Source organism: Narcine bancroftii, chromosome 10 (genome assembly GCF_036971445.1).
Source record: "Narcine bancroftii isolate sNarBan1 chromosome 10, sNarBan1.hap1, whole genome shotgun sequence".
Taxonomy (NCBI): Eukaryota; Metazoa; Chordata; class Chondrichthyes; order Torpediniformes; family Narcinidae; genus Narcine; species Narcine bancroftii.
In genome coordinates this window covers 89,069,759-89,088,537 of record NC_091478.1, presented here as the reverse complement: position 1 = coordinate 89,088,537, position 18,779 = coordinate 89,069,759, and the positions used below count along the sequence as shown (strand labels likewise).

Genomic DNA, 18,779 nt, shown 5'->3' with positions numbered 1-18,779 from the left:
TGGCACAGTTGGCGTAGTGGTTAGCGCAACACCTTTACAGCACTAAAGCTCGGTGAAGGGTTTGTATGTTCTCTCAGTATCTGTGTGGGTTTTCCATGGGGGATTCTGGTTTCCTCCCACCATTCAAAAAGTAGGTTAATTGGAATGTAAATTGGGTGGCATGGATTCATGGGCCAAAATGGCCCATTACTGTGCTGTATGTTTACTTATTTTTTAATTAACTCCACCTGCCATTAGCTTGAGTTCAGGTGCAGGGAGTCCATGCCCTGCCTCATTATAACAGTGATCATGTTTCATCTAGAACATCATGAAAGCTTCAACAAATAATTGAGTTATCCACATCTCTCTGTTTTAATTTTACCCTTGGGCTCAAACTTGCCAGTTTGTCAGAAGAAACACATTGATTTATAAAATTAACCATTTGGTTAGTGACAGTATGGGTATTTGTGAAAAGTCAAGTCAAATTTACTGTCATTTGATTGTACAAGTGCGACCCAATGAAACAGCATTCTCCAGTCTTTGGTGTAAAACATGCATGCATACAGACAAACTCTACATATGCAGGACAAGTATTTCATCTATACAAAGTCGATAAAAGATATCTCATGAATTCGAGAGTCTCGGATGGTTAGTGCAAGCAGTTCCTTTAGTCATTCAGCATTCTCTTCCCCCGGGAAGAACCTGATCCTCAGCCAGGTAGTACTGGCTTTGATACTCTTGTATCTCTTACCCGATGGGAGCAGCTGAAAGATTCTGCATGAAGGATGGAAAGGGTCCTCAATGACTTTGTGCGCCCTCTTCAGACAACAATCTGGGGAAGGAATCTTCTCTGCACTCTTATTGTCCCGTAGATTGACCACAGATCCATTTCTCTGCAGCCACTGTACCACACTGTGATGCAGCTGTTCAGGATGCTCCTGCTAAAGCCCCTATAGGTTGACATAATGAGGGCCGGTAACCTTGCCTGCTTCAGTCTTCTTAGGAAGTGGGTCACTGTTGCGCCTTCCTGACAAGTGAAGCGATGTTCAGTGTCCACAATAGGTCACTAGTTAAGTGAACTTCAAGGAACTTGGTGCTCGCCACTCTCTCTATTACAGATTTGTTCATCTGTAGTGGTCATTCCTGGTCCTTCAAAAGTGCACAATTATCTCCTTCGTCTTGTCCATGTTGAGACTCAGATTTTTACTCTCGCACCATTTCATCTCTTCTCTGTAGTGCGACTCATCATTGTTGCAGATGAGGCCAGCTACTGTTGTGTCATCTGCAAACTTGATGACTCTGTTGAAGCTGGATTTGGCGAAGCAGTTGTGGGTCAACAGCATGTAGCATGAATAGGAGTGGGCTGAGCACACAGCTCTGAGGTGCGGCAGAGCTCAGAGCTCAGTGACGGTGCTCGATGTTCTGTTACCAACCCAAACAGACTTTGTGTGGTCTTTCCATTAAGAAGTCCAGAATCCAGTTACCGAGCAGGGCGATGAGTTCCACCAAGGACAGCTTCCCCACCAGTCTCTGGGGAATGATCATATTAAATGCCCAGCTGAAGTCAATGAACATCACCCTGTACATAAGGCATTGTTCTCCAGTGGGCCAGGACAGAGTGAAGTGACAAAGCTATAGCACTGTCTATGGAATGGTTTCTTCCACGGGTGAATTGAAATGGGTCCAGTGTCTCTGGGAGGTGTACGTTGATGCATTCCATCACCAGATGCTCAAAGCATTTCACAATGGTAGGGTTCAGTGCCATAGAGTGATAGTTAATAAGGCCTGTTATTGTCAACCACTCAGGTACCAGGATGATGGTAGCTGTCTTGAACCCTGTGGGAATGATGGACTGCTGGAGGGAGGTGTTGAAGATGTCTGTGAAGACCTCTGTCAATTGGTTTGCGCAGTCTTTCAGAGCTCAATCAGGTTTGTTGTCTGGTCCCATCACCTTGTAAGTAAATCACAGTTTCATCAATATGATGAAACATTAAATTATCTTTCAAATTTATAAGTTTAAATTTAGAATTTAAATTTAAACATACAGCACAGTAACAGGGCATTTTGGTTCACAAGTCCATGCCGCCCAATTTACACCCAATTAACCTACACCCTTGGTATGTTTCGAATGCCGGGAGGAAACTGGAGCCCCTGGGGAAAACCCACACAAACACGAGGAGAATGTCGAAACTCCTTACAGACAGTGCGGGATTCGAACCCAAGTCCCAATCGCTGGCGCTGTAAAGTTATTTCACCAACTATCACACTAACCATGCCACCCATATCCATTCAAGATTTAATTTTTTTTTCTTTTAGTTATTACATTAAATATAATAAAAATTAATTATTCAACAGTATTGATACTTACCCCACTGGAAATAAACAGTCATGATGAGCATAACCTTAGATTTAAATAATACTTCACCAGAAGTAAAGTAAAATATATATTCTTGTATTAAAGCATTCTGATCTTCAAGCTAAAAGAAATAATACCTTCTTCAGGCTCCCCCACAGAATATTATGAATCTTTGTTTATGTTGCTTTAAATTAACATTTTTCTTTTGCAGAAATGCATATTCTTGATATCTGCCTCAGGTTTTATCACCTGGTGTGAGTTCAATATCCCATGCTGGATCGTTTGAGCATGCTACCTAATAAAACACTTGATGATAAATGTTCTATCATCTACATCTAATAATTCAAAGTCGCTCCTTCTGCTAAATGAATAGATCTTTGCAATAACTTGAAATAGGCCACGTAAATCGCAAAGTATGGTGGAAATGTTGTGGGGAAATTTGTAGAGTCAGGTAATCTTATTCAAGCAACTCTGAATTCGGGTTAGACTGTGTAACTAACCTTCCAGCGAGATGATGGATATGGCACTCTGACCTAAGCAGAGGCACAGAAAACCGTTTTAATTCTGATCTGAATCCAATTAATTTTTATTCTTTTTTTTGAAAAACCTAGATCAAAATTTGCATATTTATACAGGGAGCCAAATCGCCAGTGTGTATTATTGTCACAAAAGGCTTTCTTCCATGGGATAAGCAAAGATGAATTTGCTTTTTCCACTGCCAAAAACAAAGCTGTTATTGTGAATTGGGAAGCTGACACACAAATTAGAAGTTGAGGTGATTCAAGCTTACAGTGACACAAAGGGAAGAATGTGGTCACCGTGGAAACTTCATACCCAGGAAAATCCAACTAATTTAAACATTAAGAGCTATGAAGTTCCATCGTCACATCATCCACAAAAGTTTACAAGGTCAGAAAGCTGTACAAGAGATCTCATGAGTAATATTGAGATCATACAGTCATTGACATCATGTAGTTTCTACATAGCAAATTAGTTTCTTCTGACGGTTACTCTTGTAGAGCTCGTCGAAAGAACCAAAGACTTGTTGATCCAAACCAAGGCTTTTATTAGCAAAAGACCGGAGCTCTTCACAGGTGGCCGACCAGTCCGGAATGATCCGACCTGGCTAGGGACACAACCCTTTAAGGCCCAAACAATAGGTGTGGCTTAGCTCTCAGCCAATCGCTGTAAGCACAGTCTAGATACAGTAACTATATACACTATGTACATTGGTGATAGATCTGTACTATCACAACTCTGACAGGTATTCTTAGTGGTAGTTGGGAAAAAGGGTGCTAATCAACACCAGAAACTCATAAACCCAACTGATTGTGGGTCTGGAGGGAAGGGATCTGCACTCGTGGATGTGGAAGAATCCAGGGATGATTTAAGGCATCTCCATAGATTGGGGTGGCCAAACTACGGGTCGCAAGCCACACGCAGCTCTTTGGCCTAATGTGCAGCTTGCGGAAGTAACCCGAACCCTAATGTGCAGCTGAGACAGGAATCGTATAAGCTGATGCTCACAATGGTAATTTAGGTGGGCATGTCTTGCGATCACATGACTGTTGTGGCTCTCAAACATCTGAAGTTTATTGTATGTGGCTCTTACATTAAGCAAGTTTGGCCACCTCAGCCATAGATGAACCAAGGTGGTCCAGGCAGCCTTCATTACCCATAATGATGTAATGTACCTTCATAGATTTCAACATAAAGGATGAAATGTCAGCTGTGATGGAGGGATGAAATTTTTTCAAGTGGCTGTGCTCTTTCAATGGGAAGTATGAATCAAGGGAGCAAAATATAAATGGGCTCATGTGCCTATATCCAAGGAACTAAAAAGTTGTCCAAGCTTAATAGATGCCCACGTATTATTAGGACAAAATCTGACTGATCTGTAACTGAAGTAGAGGTGGATCACCGTACGATACAGGAAAAATCATGGGAACAACACTTTTTAATATTTCTAACTAGTAATCTTGAGAACGTTGACCGATGATGAATACAGCGTGTGGTCCTGGAAACCCTGGAAATGTCTTGACTTAAGTTGATCAATGGTGAGAAACACTAAAACCTGCTCACTATCAAGGGTCTAATGCAATGTGCTCCAAAGACTGTATAAGCTCCAGCAAAGCTTCTGAAGAAAAACTTTTTCCACAACAAGCAATTTGGTTAATTGGTACTTCAACCTTTCTACCCTGACTGCTTTGTGTAGCATCTATCCATCAAGCTGCAAGAAAATTCACCAAGGCTTCTTAATAAAAAAAATCTCCCAATATTGTAACTGCCTGAGGGGATATGGGCAACAAATGCAAGGGAATGTGATCACCACCATGTCACATGCCATATGACACGTATTTTCATCAGTAGTGAGTCAACATCTTATACTAGCTGCACTGTTTCATCTGACCAGTTTATTGCAACCACCAACTTCCTTTTCTGCAATGGTCACACCTTGAATCTGAACGTTTAGAGCTCTGTGCCAAGTGTGTAGTCTTTTTGTTCTCACAAGGCATTTCTGGCTGCCTTCAAATCAATACCAAAATTTAAAAAAAAACACGATTTTGATTTTATACCTCATAGTAAAATAAGTGAAAGGTAAAGCAGATTGAGGAATTTTTAGACAAGGCCGATGTTCCGTCCTGGACTGCTGCCAATATTGGAAGAGCTTGGAAAGCTGGGGGTGATCAGTCAAACATCAGGAATTTATTTTCATACTCATAGAATCGTACCTCAGAAACGGAATGCTCAACCATCCTATTTCCCTGTCCCATTTCCTGCCGACACGTCTATTCATTGTCTCAGCCACTGCCAGTCTGAGACCACTCGCAAACTGGAGGAACAACACCTCATCTTCCATCTGGGCGCCCTCTAACCGGATAGCATTAACATTGACTTCTCTGGTTTCCATTAAACACCGACCCCCCCCCTTCTTCCCCGTCTCTTTTCCTTTAGTTCTGTCTGCCTCTCTCCTCCCTTTTCCCTATATCTCCTTTCACAGAGCCAAAATCAATCCTCAACTTTCCTGATCATATCCAATGAACACCTTTTCACTGTTGGTCTGGACTCTTCGCCATCCCATTCTTCCTTCCTTTCTCTCCCTAGACATCAGCCTGCTTTTTGCTTATACCTTGAATAAGAACTCAGGCCCAAAACATTGGTAATGTAGATGGACACACTGTGAGACCAGTTTAGTCCCTCCAGCATTTCTGAGTTTTTTTTTAACCATTCATCCTAATCAGGAGTGTAGATTTAAATTAGCTCTAAAAGTTGTTATAGCCGAAGGGTGGTAGTGGGGATGAGTTCCCACTGCTACACAAATGCTCTTCATGGCGTGCAACTCAAACAGCCTCTGACAACCAAGTTCAACTCTTGGTCTTCATGTGTGTCAAAGTTCTTTTGCCCGGTGGAACTGTTCTCACTGACAGGAGAAGAGGCAAAGGCAGGCCACTGGCGACTTGAAGCCAGTTGCTCTGGGAAGATGGGGCCTGTTAACCACAGATGGTAACTCATCTAGGAGAAGTAAAACTCCAATTTCAAACTTCCACAGCCTTGTGGCTACACCCACTCATGGGAAAGGCTTAAGGAGTAAACCCCATGAAAAAATCTGGAATCAGAATCCCAAATGTGGCTGACTGCTATAACAAGCACCAGTACGGCAACTCCTGTGATGCTGCTGTATCAACTCTCATCGTTCCTTTTTGACCTGTCATTAGCACGGAGGGGGATGTCCCATTGCATGGACAACAGACAGATCTCCATATCAACTCTGCCTTGGGTTGTGCCCCGGAGAGGCCACTCCAGCTATGACCAGAGGCACAGTACCCATGTCCGATGGAGGCCACCAAGATTTAAATTGATTGGTAGCAGAATGGAAGGGAAATGAGAAATCTCTTTTTCAAGCATACGGTGGTAGAAATCAAAAACGTGTTGCCTGAGATGACACTGGATGTACTTAAAGAACTGTGATCTGGATCCAACACTGGAAGGTGGGATTAGGCATGTTTGCTCATTACAATAGACAATGAGATGGCAGGCTGAATGGCCTTCTGCAGTGTCATGAATCTGCAGCCACTGTTAAATTGTAGCACCTGCGTCACCCTCCTGGGACCTGGGTGCAATTACTGGGGCAAAGGTGCAGGAAGCATCTTTTAAATTGCAGGGGGATCGACTCATTAAATTGCCAACCCAGTAATTTAAGGGGACTCCCACCCCCACAATGACGCGTCACACACTCACCGGAAGTCCTTCCAGATGTTTAGAGTCTGGTGCCCGGTGATGCACGCACACAAGCAGGTCAGCCATTTTCCTTTTCAAATTGGCCGTGGATGAGACCTAGGTAAGTTTAATTAGGTTCCCTGACTACCTCTGAGGTAGGTCAGGGACCCAGTTGGACCCTTTCCGTCTGCCGCATGACTGGGGCACCAACCGGGCAAATTGCCTGGTTAACCCCATTTTACATGGCAGTTTGAAAGGGCTTAATTGATTCTTGAAACAGCTAGCCAAGGACGTTGCAAGCAGTAAAGATTTTATCATACATTCATGAATTGATTTTAAATAGTTGTTTTGGTTGTCTGGAAATATCAAAGTTATTATCTGAATTTCACAACAGCATGCAAGTAATGGTTAACACTATTCGGTATTAGGAATTGCACATGTGTAAAAAGTACAAGGAGAAAGTGATGGCTTGCGAGCTTCACTCACTGTATGTAACCAATGTAAACAAATAGGTTCAATCAGTCCATTTGCTTCCTTGAGCTTTAAAATCTACAATATGTGATTGTGGTGTTGATAGTTGAAGGGCAATGGATGTCTCACAATCCATTTAGCAAGGAACCATTATTCTTCTTTTTTTTCCTTTGATCACAGTAACTTGAGGAGTGTGACAGCCGGAAGTTTGAATTCACGCTTAGCCAGTTGGATTATTGGACATTTAACAATCCAGAAGTCAGGAAAGTGGAGCATATGTCCTGATTTTACAATGCCATACATAAATTAATTTTGGACTCTTGGTCTTTGCTTTTGTTTTTAAGCATGTTCATTTTTAAAACTTGTCAAGTCTACATGTCAAGTATTGCATTGAGCTGAAACTTATATTTATTGAAAGCAACCTATTGAACCGCCTGCATTGATCCCTCTCCCATTCTTTTCCACCGCAATACAACACATTTCATGGCACGTGTTCATAACAATAAACCTGATTCAGATTCTAAACTGGCTCACTGAGCACTGCTGCCAGTTTCATGCCTGCACCCTGGTTGGCACCTACATGCTGCAGTTTCCCAAAAATGACATCAGTGAACCAGAACCACCTGACTCAGGAACAATGATCCTATTCTTTTGGGTAGAAAGAATTGGCTATAAGGCAGAGGGTATATAGAAGGGATTTTACATTTTTTTTAATCCACTGAGTTTGCTTTAATGTTTTTTAATTATTGAAAAAAAAGGTTCTCGAAGTGATTTAAATGTTTGATGTTTTTACACTCTTAAATTTTATTTTAATGTAATTTATTTATTGACATTTAACAGTTGTATCAGTGACATTTAGAAGGGAAGAAGAAATATTTTGTGAGTTGGAAGAAAGCATAACTTAGGCACCTGATAATGTTTTCTGGTCCAATAATGTGAGAGCATTATGTTGCACACCTCCTGATTTCAATTTGCAATTGCTCATCATAAGCAAACCCACAACTGATAAATCCCCAAAAGATAAGCCCAAAGCTGGTTAGCATGTAGTGGTGAGAGTGGGTGGCACATGTAAAGGAGACCCAAGGGGACGAGACAAACAATAACATCAATCGCAAACTGTAATGCAGGAATACAGTGGTGTGTGGCAAAACTAAAGTGATCCTGAGAAACGAAGGCACAACTTCCTCAAGAAAATCAATTTTGAAATAAAAACAAATGTGTGCGTAAGTGTCAGACATGACTATTTCTTCAGAAAGAACAAAAACAAATTTTGACACGAGGGATTTCAGCTGCCGCCTTGATATCATAATCTGATAATAAAATCAGCCCTCTGTACCTTGCGGGTGCTTGATTTAGGCACAAGAGATATAAAATGTTCACGGAATAAGAAACAGAGAAAATTGTTGTAAGGTTTTAAGAGTATTTAAAAAAAATGCCATTTTTTAATAGGAAAACCAGGACTTCTTTAAGTTCACTTTTCATCATAGTGTGGCTAATGTTGTGCATTTATTGAAGAGAGGCTGCAAGGAAAAGTCTACGTACTGTAGGCCAGTAAGTTTAATGTCAGTCATTACTGGAGCGGAGCCTGAGAGACAGAATCTACTTGCATTTGGAAAGGGATTGGCCAATCATGGATAGTCAGGACAGCTTTGAGTGTGGGAAGTCGTGTCTCATGAAGTTGACTGAGTTTTTTGAAAAGTGATCTAGAAGTCTGCTGAAGGCAGGGCAGTAGGTGTTGTGTATACAAGGTTTTTATCAAAATCGTACAGGGTAGGCTGTGGTCAGAATGCATCAGAAACAGGATTGAATACAGAACTGGCTTGATGGTAGGAGGCAGATTATGTTAGTCATATGGATGTTACTCAGCTTGGAGGGAAACGACCAATGGTGTGCTGTCGGGATTCATGCAAGGTCTACTATTGTTTATTGTATTTATTAATGATTTTAATCATTATACAGTTACCATATTTAGTAAGTTTATGGATGACACCAAAATTGGTGGTACGTGTGAACAAAGGAGGTCATCTGGATTACCACAGGAACTGGAAAAGTGGGGCAAGGAATGGAAAATGGAATTTCACACTTTGGTAGGTTAAACCAGGGCAGGACTTTCACAGTGAATGATAGGGGAATGTCGTATTATAGAGACACGGAGGTACAGGTATATATATTCGTGAAAGTGGTAACTTGGATAGATAGGGTATTGAGGAAGGTGTTTGGCATGCTTGCCTTCATTGGTCAGGACCTGGGACATCATGTTAAAACTCTATAGGATACTGGTGAGACTGCACTTGGAATATTTTGTGCAGTTATGTTTACCCAGTGAGACAAAAGATATCGTTAAGCTGCAAAGGATGCAGAAAGGACTCAGCAGAATGTTACAGGGACTAGTAGGCTTGAATTATTCGAAGAGGCTGGATCCACTGGGACTTTTCTCACTGGAGCATAGGAGGCTGGGGTGGGGTGGTGGGGGGGGGTGGTAGATGATGGGAGAAACTCATGATTTTATAAAATCATAGTATATAGTAACCACTTTTTCCCTGAGTAGGTGAATCTAAAGCAAGAGGACATAAATTTAAGGTGAGTGGAGAAAGATTTGTAAGGGACCTGAGGGGCACTGTCTTCACACAAAGGGAGGTGGGAATGCAGAATGATCTGCCAATGGAAGTGGTAGGAGCAGGGGGATAATTGTCATGTTCGAAGGCATTTAGATAGGTACATGTTTAGGAAAGGCATGGTAGGCAAAGCACTTGGAGCAATGCCAATATAGCGCCGATGACCCAGGTTCGAATTCATCACCGTCTCTAAAGAGTTTTTACATTCTCCCTGTGTTCAAGTGGGTTTCCTCTGGGTGTTCTAGTTTCCTCCCATATTCCAAAAATATATAGGGGTTGGTCACATGGTTGAATATGGGCCAGAAGGACCTATTACTGTGATGTATCTCTAAATTAAAAAGATTTAGAGGGATATGAACCCTAATGCAGGCAAATACAATTAGCATGGTCAACTTTGATATTTTGGGCCAAAGGCTTGGTTTCCATGTTGTAGAATTCTATAAGTCTAATTAGATAACTGTCCTAAATGTCAAGAGAAAATTTATTTTTAAACAACATATTTAAATATCAACTCATCAGAATTACTGGTACCATATGCAACTACTTCTTTGTTCATGCTGAAAGTGGTAGCCTGCACACTTTATTACATTAAGTTTTATTCATTAAATAATCCTCCACTGCAATAATTTTCAGATCCATTGCATTATTAGCCAATATAGGTTTTGAATACAATATTGAATAAAAGTCAGATTTGCATCCCAAAGCCATTATGCCTCATGGTTCAGAGTTTGTATCAGTCATCTTTTGATTAAGAAAAGGAAATGATTTCATTTAACAGCAATTCATTCTTATGTTGTTTTGTTTTAACTTACTTTGTAGTTTCCAAAGAACTGGACATATTTATTGAAACACATAAGTTACTTCATGGTTACTAACATGGTAGTAATCTTAGCAAAATATCTCCTTTCCTGCCAGTAGACTACATGTCATAAATTATAAAATACCCTCAGCATCATCTATATTCTAAACATCACCATTGCAAGCCTTTAAATGCAAACTGTGAGATGCATAAGATTATGTTCAAATCATTTGCAAAATAACTTCTAAAAACTAAAGTAAACGCAGAAGCTCCCATCTGTTACATAATTTTCCATTGTAGTCCTGTGCATGCCAGTTTACTGAACCGTAGCTTACTAAAGAGACCACTGGGTCATGGATTGAAAAACAAAGACCAAGCTTTTAATGACTGAATTTTTCAAAGCACCCCTGACATAGAAATAACTGCACAAATATAAAACTGATGCGTGGCTAGTTAGAAACAGAAAGAACAAAATGGATTTCTCCTCAAAAAGCAAAATGAGAGAAGGAGCCACAAATTAAAGGCCCTGAGATTATGTTAATTGGCATTTCATATTTAAGTTGCACAATTATCAGTAGTATAATGAGTATAATTATAAATTTATGAGGCTTCTAAAAACTCTTCAATCAAAATTAACTCTCTTATTGAGGACTAAGTATAGATTGAAGATACCCTAACATCCGAACTTGGATATCATCGCAAGATGGTCATAAACAAATTATGTCACTGAAAGCAGCGCTAAATGTATCTGCAAATTGTGCATGGAACTACAATATGCCAAGTCTTTTTGATCTTTTCTGCTTGAACAAATCTCCACTGAAACATTGCCCATATGCCCATCGTGATTCTCAATGCGAATATTTCCCAACTGAACAAGTCTGGGACTTTTTTGGCACTGTTGCTGGATTTTCAGTCAAAATAAAATAACATTTTTCTAATCTTTCATTTATGGATTTTATTTCAAGCTTACTTTAAAATTTAGACTTCCTGAGATCCAATCTTATTTTATCTACATTAATTTATGCAATGGCAAATATATGTTTCACACATTTCTATGATTTCTATGACCTGTTGCTGGGGAACTGTCTTTTCAGAACAATTTATGGTTGATACACTCAAATGGAAATCCTGTGATTATCTCGAAAGGTGGAAGAGCCAAAGTTTCTCCAACCACTCAAGTCTTAATTTAATTATCAACCTTGCAGCTTCTCCAAGTTCACAGATGACACTAAGATTGGAGGCATTGTGGATAGCAAAGAAGGTTTTCCAAGCTTGCAGAGGGATCTGGACCAGATGGAAAAATAGGCTAAAAAAAATGGCAGATGGAATTTAATGCAGACAAGTGTGAGGTTTGGCATTTTTGAAGGACAAACCAAGAAAGAATGTATATGGTAAACTGTCAGGCACTAAAGCTTGAGATAGAACAGAGGGATCTGGGAATACAGATACATAATTCCCTGAAAGTGGCATCCCAGGTGGATAGAGTTGTGAAGAGAGCATTTGCCATATTGGCCTTCATAAATCAAAGTATTGAATATAGTGGTTGGAATGCTATGTTAAAGTTGTACAAGACATTGGCTGAGGCCAAGTTTGGAGTACTGTGGGCAGTTTTGGTCACCTAACTGCAGTAAAGTTATCAATAAGATAGAAAGAGTGCAGAGAAGATTTACTATAATGTTGGCCCAAACTTCAAGAACTGAGTTACAGGGAAATGTTAAAAAGGTTAGGACTATTCCATAGAAGAATGAGGGGTGATTCGATGGAGGTATTTAAAATTATGAGGAGTGTAGTCAGAGTAGATAGGCTTTTTCTACTGAGAGTAGGTGAGATACAAACCAGAGGTCATGGGGGGAAAAGGGAAAAGTTTAGGGGGAACATGAGGGGGAAATTCTTCACAGAGAGTGGTAGGAGTGTGGAATGAGCTGCCAGCTGAAGTGCTGAATGCTGGCTCAATTTTAAGAATTTGGACAGGTTCATGGATGGGGGAGGAATGGAGGTCTATGGACTGGCTGCACGTCAGTGGAAATAGGCAAAAAAAATGGTTTGGCACAGACTAGAAGGGTATAAAGGGGCCTGTCTCTGTGCTGTAATGTTCTATAGTTCTCCCTCCAAAATCCCTAGTGTTTGCCTATCTCTTTATCTCAGTAGCTAAACAAGACACAATAAATTCGAAGTAACCTGGACAAGAAAACATGAAAGCTGAACAATGGACGCCAGGAGAGGAATCCACTTTCTGGCTTCTTTCCCTAACTAAGAATAATAAAATTGCTAATAATTTTTAACAGTATTCATTAAAATATAATTAAACTGTGAAGCTAAAATAATTAACTTTTTGGTAATTAAATATTAAAGACACTAAATAGTAATGGTACATAATTTAAAAAAAGTCAGAAGTACTGTTTTATCTAACAGCCTGATCTGGTTAGGAGGGATTTTAAACCAATACTTGGAGCAGAGCATGCAATAGCATAAGAATAACTTTGAATTGACTTCCTTATTCTATATCCTTAACTTCTCACAAACCAGTATCTCCTCAGGAAAAGGAAAAGATTTGTTTCAAGATTCAGAACAGAAACTGACACAATGCTGCCAAACCACATGCCTCTCTTTTTAGTTTAATCAAAATATTGGAGTAATCTCTTAAGTCAAGTGGAATTTTGAAACCATCTCAGGAAGGAATTTTAAAAATAGTCTAAATACTCTTCTGTTTTCATGACAGGTAACTCAGTGGCCTCATTGACCAAACCTTAAATGTCCTCAGCTTTTTTTTGCCAGGATTAGGATCAAGTTGAAACACATGTTTTTGAAGGAATAGTCTCAATGAAGTGAGACAATAATTTGGGTAGCAGTAAATGTACATGTATATTGCATAAAAGGACAAAAGATACCAAATATTGGGGATTCTCTCTCAACATCTGCTGATATATGATGCGTGCTCAGTTTGAGTAAGGATTGAAATTTGAATTACTTTTGGAGTCAAGACCAAATCTAAGCACAAAGGGCAGAGATGAGAATGGGGGGAAACAAGAACACAGGTACCTTTAATAAATGACAAATTATAATTAAATTCTTGTTCATGTTTCTGCCAAAGATCGCAGAAACACACTCATAAGTCAAGTTCAGTATCATCCAATTGAACAAGTACAACCTGATGAAACAGCGTTCTCCAGTCCTCAGTGCAAAAACATGCGAGCACACATGCAGATATAACATACATACAGATAAACAATACATATGCAGTGCATAGATACCTATATAAAAAGAAATAAATATTGCTAAATATACAGTAGAGTCTTGGAGAGTTTGTATAAGCATTCTCTCTGCCTGTGGGAAGAAGTTGTTTCTCAGCCTGGTGGTTCTGGCTCTGATAGACCAGTATCTCTTTCCCCAATGGAAATAGCTGGATGATGCTTCATGAAGAGTGATAAGGGTCCTCATAAATTTTGCAAGTTCTCTTCCAACAATCCTGGAATATCACATGGATGGGATAGGGTGGCTAGTAGGGTGACACCAGTGATCCTCTCTGCTGCTGTTATGGACCTGTGGATTGACCTCTGATCCATTTCCCTGCAACAACCGTACTCTACTGTGATGCAGCCAGCCAGAACACTCCCAACAGAGTTTCTGTAGAAAGTTGGCAGAATTGTAGCAGGTAGATAGCCTTGCCCAGCTCGTCTTGTTAGAAAGTGCAGTCGCTATTGCGCCTTCCACGATAGATCACTAGTTAAGTGAACATCTAGGAACTTGGTACTCTCCACTACTGAGCTATTAGTGCATAGTGGAAGGTGGTCGACTATGGTCCTCCAGAAATCCACTAACATCTCCTACATCTTGTCCACATCGAGGTTGTTATTCTCCTTTCTCTATTTGAAATTATTATATTCAAAACAGTAATTCTCGTTGCTAAATTAGCTATCAGTGGTGAACCAATAACGTTTGCCACACCCCTAGAGGAAAGCTACCCTCAAGGATTTCTCAACAGAGACCTTAGTAAAGTTTCCTTTCCTAATATTATCAACTCTGGTGGATCCCTGGGGTCCGCAGCAGTGATACCATTAAGTAAACTGAGTAGTCAATCACACTGAAAAATTCCTATATGTGGCAAGCCAGGCAGTAAAAAGCACAATTTTTAAACATGTCGCAAAATATAAAATAAGGATTAAAATGTGCACAAAATGTAGATAGCAACTTAAATTATACAGAAAGGACTTAAAGAAATGACTACTCCATCTGTTATTTAAAAATTAAATATTTACCGAAGGGGATGGCAATCCATACAGGAATCACTTGCTTAGAGATTATTAAGCAATGATTATGGCTCAGTATCAGAATACTGTTAAAGACTCGGTTACACCTCTGCAGATCAGTGTGAAATTTTCAGGAAGTTTTTCGCAGCAAGCCTGGCTTGTAAATACCATCATTGACAAAGAGGGTGGGGAGGCCATGCCAATTTTGTGTGAAGTTTCCAGGCTGTAGCAGTCTGCTGTGTTTGGTAGAATGAGACTGAGATGTGCAACCGTGAATAAAAATAGTAGGGAAATGTATACCAGGAGGCATTGAGGACTGTGATGGTACAGGATACTATGACCAATGTATCTATTTGTATATATTTACATATAGTGATAGTGATTGGCTGAGAGCCGTAGCCATGCCTACTGGCAGGTCATAAAGGGATGCTCCTAACCAGACCCAGGTCAGCCTGGACTGGTCGACCTCGATGTACTACGGTCCAGTCTTTTGTTAATAAAAGCCTTGGTTTGAATCAACAAGTCTTTGAGTCATTCGATGCACTGCAAGGACATAGAGATGCAAGAGGCTCCAAATGCTGGAATCTGGAGCACAAAAAGCATCTGCTGGAGGAACTCAGTGAGTCATACTTCAGTGGGAGAAAAAGAGTTCATTCCTTTTCTCCCACTGATGCTGCTCGACCCCAAGTTTCTCCAGTGGACTGCATTTTGGCATTGAGGACATGGTGGAGGTGTGGGGGATTTGGGGAAAATTATCTGAAAAATAATCTTTTTTCCAGTATTCAAGGTCTTCATTACATTACATCAAAAACAAGGTACGTGTGATGTTTGAGGACATAACCTCATGTGTGTGGGGTTGCAGACTCTGGGGGAGCAGCTGACTGGCGCAGGGCACCAGTAATTAGGAGAACACTCCCTGCCCCGAAAGAGGAGCAGAGGAGATGACTCAACAGGATGGTGACTATGGCAGCAGACTAGTGGGGGACTCAACAGCTGAAGGGCCTGCACAGGCTGTAGGATGCTGGCGACTTGCAGTTGAGGAACCCACTCGGGCGACTTGAGTTCAAAGACTCATAGCAGACTGCGGGCTGCTGGAGACTGGTTCATGGGAACCAGATACAAGATCAAGGACGTGAGAGGATGCTGAAGTCAAGGAGGGTTGCCGAAAGGCTCTGGGCACTGAAAGGTCCCTCTTCACGTCAGAGGTTTGGATCTGGGCTCAGGTTATTGATATTTTGGACTGGAGTCTTCTGCAGCTGGTGAGGTTGCAGGTGTGCTGGAGGTGAATCCAGGGACACTCACTGATTCTGAGGGGACTCTCTTTTGCTTCTCTTTATCTGAACCGTAAGCAGTGCCAGGCAATGCTAACGGCAAATCTTAGGCAGTTGGTGTAATATTACATTTCTGTTTTATTACTTGGGAGTAAATCATATATGATCAAATCAGTCATAGCTAGCAGGTGACCATTTCCAGTCTTGTTTCACCTGTTCAGATCAAAGTGCCATGTGCATAATTCCCCAATCTGATAATTCCACTGAAGGAGAGATTTGAATGGCACAGATTTTGATTGGTAGCATTAAACAGGTCAATGTTTTGGATCCTTCCTTCTTTTTCTCTGGTGGCCTCCTGAAAACTAAGTAAAGAAATAAGTAATTTCCACAGCACAATCTATTAAATGCCAAAGGTCAGCGGTTCCGAGCTTTTGACTCTTTCCAAATAAATCCATTTTGAATTTTCTGCCAGTTGGTTTCTCATGTTTTGTCAGTCGGGAGACTGAATCATCCTCCAGTAACCTGATCTGCTTCGAGGTTCTCACACATCACCCTTTGCGATATTCTCTGTCTCAAGATATTCTCTATTCTCAAGATAACAGCCAGAGTTTTGAATTGCTGTTAGATTATTCTAAAATTGAATGTATTGACTCATCTTGCTTGTGAAAAAGTGAAGATGCCTGTGACCATGGGCTCCAGAATTGTGCAGTGATATTTGGATGTGATTCTGATGCAACAGGATCAGGAAACAGCAGAGATTCCTCCTGAGTCAGAAGCAAGTCCGACAAGATCAATGATGCCCATGAATGCAAACCGCACACCTCAAAAGGGTACATTGGATATGACAAGGCAGGTCCAATATTTCCACAAACTATTTGTTTCGGAAACATTTCTGCAGGTCAGTAATCTGTCGTGTAGTAACAGGAAAATAGAAGTAGATTCAGATTTCAGATTTATTGTCAGAGTAGATGCATGACATCACATACAACCCCGAGATTTTTGTTTCCCTGTGGAATTACCTCTTATTCATCATGCAATAAAACTGCACACAAGAAGATATATATACAGGTAAACAAATAAAGAAATCTAAATCTATACAATACCAAATGAAAAAATCAATAAAGTACAAGTCCTTAAATTAGTCTCTGATTGAGTTTGTTGTCACAAACAAATCATGGAATTTGTTGTTTTGCACAGCATCACAGTGGAAACATTCATATAAACCACCTGAAAAAATAATTAAAAATAGTGCTTGATAAGTCAAAATAAGGCAGTGTCTTTGGTTCTTTGATAATTCAGGAATTTGACAGCAGAGGGGAGGGAAGAAGCTGGGTGGTGTGGATGATTGCTGCTGCTCTCCAACAGCAATGTTTCCTGTAGATCTTCTCAATGGTGGGGATGGTTTTGCCTGTGATGTCCTGGGCTGTGTCCACAACCTTTTGCAGGGGTATTGGTGTCCCCATACCAGCCTGTGATGCAAGCGGTCAGCACAATTTCCATCACAGAGCTATCAGAAATTTGCCAGGGTTTCTGATGTCATACCCAACCTCCTGAGTTGGTTTGAAATGTCGCAAGTTGAAGGAAGTGCAGCAGAGAAATCCACCTGCACTACTTGCATGCAAGTCTGAATCATGTTGTTAAATTTATTTTTGCAAATCTTTGATGAATTGCTCTTGGAGGCAGGTAATATGGCAAGGGTTTTAATTGTACAAGTAAGCCCGAGTGAGGTTCAGCTATGCGCAAGTTGGAGCAAAATGGCTTTAGACTGTGTAAATACTTGACACAGCTGAGCTCAAAATGTCAAATAATTTAACTGCTAATATGTCATGGCATGCATTCATGGGCCCTCTGCTGCAACAGCATTTTTTGCTTTTATTTAGCTGCTTCAATGCAAAAAAAAAACACTGGCTGTGGAACGCATGATTCTTTCATTTGTGGGTGCAATTACATTTTTCCTGTTAACTGGTGACCAGAACTGTCCTCAATACTCAAACTGTTGTCCAACTAGTATTCTACGTAATCCTAACTTTAGCTCTTGTATTGCATGCCACAATTAATAAATGCAAGCATTTCATACACCATTCTAATCCCTTTTTAACCTATTCTACTACTTTTAACAATCTAGAGATATATACATCTTCCTTTCATCTTCAACACCATTCAGTATTCTCCCCCCCTTATAGTACAACTTCTTCCTTTGTTGCATCAAATGAAACACTTCTCTGGAACATTTCCATTTTGCCACTGGCCAAACCATCTACAGCTTTGTACAGTTTGTCAACCATATCCACTGTCAAACATAAAACTAATGTCTGTTACTTTACCACGTTTTTTATAGCAGTTGTGTCTCTCATACTTTGAAGATTTTACCTTTAACTTGATTGTCCATGTATGATTTCATCCTGTTGACACTGCACAATATGTAAGCAGTGTGAGCAGACACTTATGTATTACCATAAGGTGGAGGTCAAAAGAAATTGGATGGTTGTTCAATATTTCGCCAGTTGTCTTTTCCAACATTTGTAGCAAAGCCTAAGCTTAGCCTGCAGTGGAAAATCTGCTGTTACCTGGTGTTCTCAATCAGAGAACATATTAAAGGGAGTGCATGGAAAATTATTGCCCTCTTTCAATGCAAACTCTTCTAAGGCTATGAGTTGCACAAATATTTGGGGAGAGTGTAATGAGATGACATTGTGACAAAAGGTATAAGCATTTTCTGGCACCGATATGCTTTCTTCTCACTATCATATCATTTTCTCCAAGAACAACATACATTTAAAGAACAACTTGTTATCATTCAGTCCAAACTGACATCGGATTATC

At 40.3% G+C, this 18,779-nt stretch overlaps 1 protein-coding gene and 2 long non-coding RNA genes across 18 annotated transcripts in view; 2 read left to right on the top strand and 1 right to left on the bottom strand.

Annotated features, from left to right (window-relative positions):
- The window catches only part of znf536 (zinc finger protein 536), a 329,669-nt gene that overhangs the window by 296,696 nt on the left and 14,194 nt on the right, over positions 1-18,779 (bottom strand). For 2 of the 16 annotated variants that reach the window (XM_069901727.1, XM_069901728.1), the window contains exon 1: positions 14,695-15,002. The exons of the other annotated variants lie outside the window; for them this stretch is intronic. The gene's annotated coding sequence lies outside the window, so the exon portion shown is untranslated. Of the gene's footprint in view, positions 1-14,694; positions 15,003-18,779 lie in introns of those variants that run through there. 16 annotated transcript variants of the gene reach the window in all.
- On the top strand, positions 1,293-7,346 carry LOC138744003 (uncharacterized). The gene is made up of 2 exons (XR_011345183.1): positions 1,293-1,727; positions 7,205-7,346. It is a non-coding gene; the product is annotated as an uncharacterized lncRNA (long non-coding RNA).
- LOC138744905 (uncharacterized) overlaps positions 17,527-18,779 on the top strand; it is a 35,877-nt gene continuing 34,624 nt past the window's right edge. The window contains exon 1 of the long non-coding RNA XR_011345856.1: positions 17,527-17,639. This is a non-coding gene — a long non-coding RNA (uncharacterized lncRNA). The remainder of the gene's footprint in view (positions 17,640-18,779) is intronic.